At 38.5% G+C, this 4908-nt stretch overlaps 1 long non-coding RNA gene across 2 annotated transcripts; it reads right to left on the minus strand.

Annotated features, from left to right (window-relative positions):
* Positions 1–1760: 1760 nt before the first annotated feature.
* LOC143124750 (uncharacterized) lies at positions 1761–4572 on the minus strand. Of its 2 annotated transcripts, none has more exons than XR_012987080.1 (3): positions 2365–2531; positions 2090–2172; positions 1761–1915 (listed from the first exon to the last, which is right to left on the minus strand). It is a non-coding gene; the product is annotated as an uncharacterized LOC143124750 (long non-coding RNA). The 2 variants fall into 2 exon arrangements; XR_012987101.1 differs by lacking the exon at positions 1761–1915 and adding an exon at positions 4434–4572 and having other exon boundaries at positions 2050–2172; positions 2365–2458.
* Between the last annotated feature and the right edge of the window lie 336 nt (positions 4573–4908).

Here is a 4908-nt window from a genome sequence, read left to right on the forward strand (position 1 = left end):
TGGGTTATTTTCTGTAACCCAGCTTGTTGGGTTGATAGTTTAGGAAAGTGCCCCTCCTCTCTCCCACCTGACGTGGACTACACTACCCAGCACCTGGGTGACTTTAACACAGCTGCATAGTTATTTGAGAGTTCGAAAAAACATCGTTATTCTTCCAACCGTCCAGTCCACCAGCTGTCAGCATGCAATGGAAATCAGGCAATTTCGTAAGGTATGTATCTTTAACTTTTTTAAAAATGTTTTATCCAGACGGATTTTAAAAGTCCACCCAGAGATGTAGAAGCTACCCTTCATGATATGAATGGATATTCTGCCTGCCAATTTCGTTCAGCCTCAAACAGGTTAACAATTGTGTCATTCATGCTAACTAACGTTAGCTAACATGATCTTACAATTACTGTTCATGTTAAATATACACAAAGACAGACTCATAAAAACATAGTTCTTTGTTCACTGGGTATGAACTGCTGACAGAAACAAAACGAACTTTTACAACGAACTAAAATGAGCATACCAAGCTGGTTAACATTAGCAGACCATATAGCTAGCATCAATGCTCTTCGTGGTGGTTGTAGCCTAGACTGGTTGCAGCTAACGTTTGTCAGCTAATATTAGCCAACACAGTTGAAGTAATGTTAGTCTCTTCACAAGCCACACGTGCGGTAATAATAATGGCAAACAACATCTTATTAATTCATTCAGGGTAGCTTCATATTATAGCCATGTAACGTTACTGGGTGTTTTTGGTTGTAGTATCAGACAGAACTAGAAGCTACAAGTTATTGGTCATGGTTTCCATTGGTCATGGTTTCCGAGTGTGTTGCGCTAATATTTTGTCTACTGGTGGATTTTTAATGTTTGTCAACATCATTCAATGATAATGGTTCATGAAAATCTTGATATAAAGTTCTGTAAATAACAGTGATTAATGCACTCTTTTTTTTTTCTTTGATTAACAGGGGTAATCCCCAAAACGGACGGTGGAATCTGCCTGCCTTCATGGAAGTATCACAAGCTTTTTCTAGCTATCTGTTCAAAAAATAAACTGCCAAATAAATAAATGTCGAACTGTTTTATTTCATTGCATGGCTATTGTTGCCCATTGGATGGATTTTAAAACATTATATTGTAACATTATTGATTTGCAAACATTTATTTGAATTATTATCAATTAATAGTGATTGGATTAAGGAGAAAAATAAGATACTTAGAATAACCCATAAATTAGGTCAGCATAACCCAGAAATGACAGTGAAAATAATATAAATCCTGGGTTGTATAAGATAGCCTACCCAACAATTATGTAGGTTTAACCTAAAAGTTTTGTTACGATAACCCAATGTTTGGGTTAGACTATCATCCCAACTCATTGGGTTGACCGAACAACCCAATTTTCGGGGCTAATATAACTCAGTGCTGGGCTCGACCACTATTTACCCAGTGGATGGGTTGAAATTGGGTTGTTTTTAACCCAATGTTTTTTAGAGTGTACTGGGCCAAATTACTAGAGGTTTTAGGACAGAGGACAGCAGGGGTACCCACTCCCTTAAAATTTTTGAAACAGTGGAGAAGGGAAGGCCGAATCTGTATGCTATGTCCTTATTGGAGAGGCCAAGCCTGATTTTCATCAGCACTAACAGGAGGTGGTTCTCCCATGTTAGTCCACCCCTCAGTGAAATAGCGCTTCTTTTTAGAATGCTCAAAAGCCATAAAAAGACCTGTGCTGTTCGGAGACCGGTGAAGAAACAAAGTGCAGGGTCTGAAATGGAATCAAACCTGAATTTCGAGTTCCTCAGTTTCTCTTTCAGCTGCCGGTTTTCCTCTCGTACGGCCTCCAGCTCTTTTTTCACTGAGGAGTAGTCCTCCTGCAGCTCTCTGTATTGCCTTTCCAGTGTATTCTCAGGGTCAAGCTTATCTAAAGAAGGACAGAGAGAGAGAGAGAGAGAGAGGGAGAGAGAGAGACAGACATACATACAAACACACAATAACATACAAGTTGAAAGGGATTTTATTAAGGAAAGGTAAACACATTGTGCAACAAACTAACAGTGACAGTTTATGAATTAATCAAATTAGGAGTTTGGCATACCTGCAGATGATTCCAGATCAGGCATGACACTAGGTCTCTCATCAGGAGCCCTTGACTCTTCCCGTCTTCTCTGTCGTTCATACCTATGACAAACAGCAGGGGAAGGCATATCAACGTAAAAATCAACATAAAAATATTAGCAAACCACTACAGGTTTTTCGTGAGCAAACAATATATACAGACAGGACACAGAAACTATAGATTAAACTGCCAACCAAATGAGGTCAAAACATTCAAAATAACTGAATGGTTAAACAAAAAAAACTGACACAGACCTTGCCACCTTTGCAGTACTGTCTGTGGTGATGCTGCTATGAGGGAATATGGAGGGAACAAAGTCTGGACTATCACAGTCAAAGGATGGCTCCCCTGATAGAAAAAAAACATGACTGATTAGCAATAATTACTTTCTTAATATTAACATTTACTCATAACGACAGAGACAGAGTAAAACCAAACCACCAAACAGAGGCAGAGACCAAGCACATCTTCCTACCCACCACCAAGACAGTATTCAGCGCAATCTGCTCTCTTTAAAACTAGTTCTGAATGATAAGAAAACAAAATACATGGTCTTTTCTAGGAAACATAAATGTAAATCTTCTCTACCACCTCTTTACACTTTGCAGGGCAAAGCTATAGAACTGGTCTCCTTCTACAAATACCTAGGCTTTGTGTTGGAGGAGGACTTATCATTCAAGTTACATGTTAGACAATTACTATCTAAGTTAAGGCTAAAGCTGGGGTTTTATTTTCGGAATACTGCCTGTTTTTCACAGTCAGCCAAGAGAAAGTTGGTGGAAGCTACCTTCCTACCTGTCTTAGATTATGGAGATGTTTTTTACAGAAACACCACTAAGGCTCTTTTACATTCATTAGATTCTGTTTATCACTCTGCTCTAAGATTCATAACTCGTACACATTACTTCACTCATCACTGTGCACTGTACGAAAGGGTAGGTTGGCCCTCACTTTACTTAAGAAGGTACAAGCATTGGCTTACATTTGTGTACAAGGCCATAGTTGGCCAGCTTCCTCTGTATATGACTAGTCTTTTAACTGTCAATAGTCAAGGGTATAATCTGCGTACAAGTAGATATATTCTTTTAAAAGTTCCTTCAATGAAGACCGAGTTTGGAAAAACTGCTTTTATTTATAGTGCATCAACTGCTTGGAATGACATTCAAAGATCGTTGAAACTTACAGTATTTATTTCAATCAATGAATTTAAGTCATATCTCAACCAAACATTCCAAACTGTCTGCACCTGTTCCTAACTTTTAATTTTGTTTCATTGTCGTATTGTTGTGTGTGTGGGTGTGTGTGTGTGTGTGTGTGAGCGTGTTAGTGTATGTGCGTGTTGTGACTGTTGTTTATGTACTGATTTTTACTTTGTCTGTCTCTATTATGTTCACTGTGTGCTGCTACCTTGGCCAGGGCTCACTTGTAAATGAGATACCTATCTCAATGTGATTTTCTTCCCTGGTTAAATAAAGGTATAATAAAAAAAAAAAGTATTACAATACAACCTGTAGTAAATGTCAATATAAAACATTAAGAAAGTTAAATGCTTCCCTGCTATGAGGAAATATGGAGGGAACAAAGTCTGGACTATCACAGTCAAAGGATGGTTCCCCTGATAGAAAAAAAAAACATAACTGATTAGCAATAATTACTTTCTTAATGTTTTATATTGACATTTACTCATAATGATAGAGAGACAGAGTGAAACCAAACCACCAAACAGAGGCAGAGACCAAGCACATCTTCCTACCCACCAAAATATGAGAGAGAGAGACCAAACCAAACTTATCTTGCAATGCAAGCCTTTCCTATGCCTGTTGTACAACCTACAACAAGTCAACTTTTGATCCTTGAAAAAAAGGGGAAATGATAACACGAGACTTTTATTATTCAGCTAACAGCAGGATAATGGAATAAACAACACTGCTACACCGACTAAACAAGCTACCTAAAGCAGTAGCTGCTAAAGCTAGGTCTAACATTAAGTTGCTTAATGTTCCCAACACTACGTTGGGTCATTTAAAAAAATCACTCTGTGCATGCCCCATGAACGAAGCGAAGACAGTATTAAAATACAACCTGTAGCTAGTTAAGTTGAAAGGGGATATCTCCGAAGTAATGATGACCAGCATGCTATAACAACATTAGCACTCACAAAAGTGATATCAGTTAGCTAGCGCTAGCTGCTAGCCTGCTACTACCAGATTTACTGAACCAAAGAAACGTCCTTTGTTGATAATTGATGAATGAACATGAACATGGACGAGCATGCAGTGCTAACTCAAACTAGATAATTATAGCTCTAAAACAAAACACTTACCACTTATGAAATGTGCACTGCAGACACTCTCGCCTCCTTTTGGACCAACCGGACCCCAATCTGCCCTTTTTATGGCTTGAAGCCATAACCTCCTCCGGTTTTTGGCAAAATCATGCTTCCCCTATTAAACATCTTGCACCCATCACTGGTTCTGTTAGCACAATTAACCACACAACAACTCCTTGGCATTTTGAGTTAAAAGGTCTGTAAATACTAAAATAAGGTTCGCAAATACTGAAATAACGTTCGTCTTTCTTGTTAGTAGCTCTGCTTTATGCCCCCTGGTTGCGTACGCATATGTTCGTGACGTTGCATAGAAATCCATGTATATGTCATACCTTTGAACACCGTTGCCTTCTCGTTTTTGCGCTGTCAAAAGATGCTATTAAATCCACTAGAAGCTAGTTACTAAACCAAGGAAGACCCCAGGGTTAGCTAACGTATCTTCTAATTTCAACCTCTCATTGTTTTTTTT

The sequence above is a fragment of the Alosa pseudoharengus genome, unplaced genomic scaffold (genome assembly GCF_046254945.1).
Source record: "Alosa pseudoharengus isolate Yale_2024_CS ecotype anadromous, Long Island Sound unplaced genomic scaffold, YU_APseudo_1.1 YU_APseudo_1.1_scf_1, whole genome shotgun sequence".
In the NCBI taxonomy this organism is placed as follows: domain Eukaryota; kingdom Metazoa; phylum Chordata; class Actinopteri; order Clupeiformes; family Clupeidae; genus Alosa; species Alosa pseudoharengus.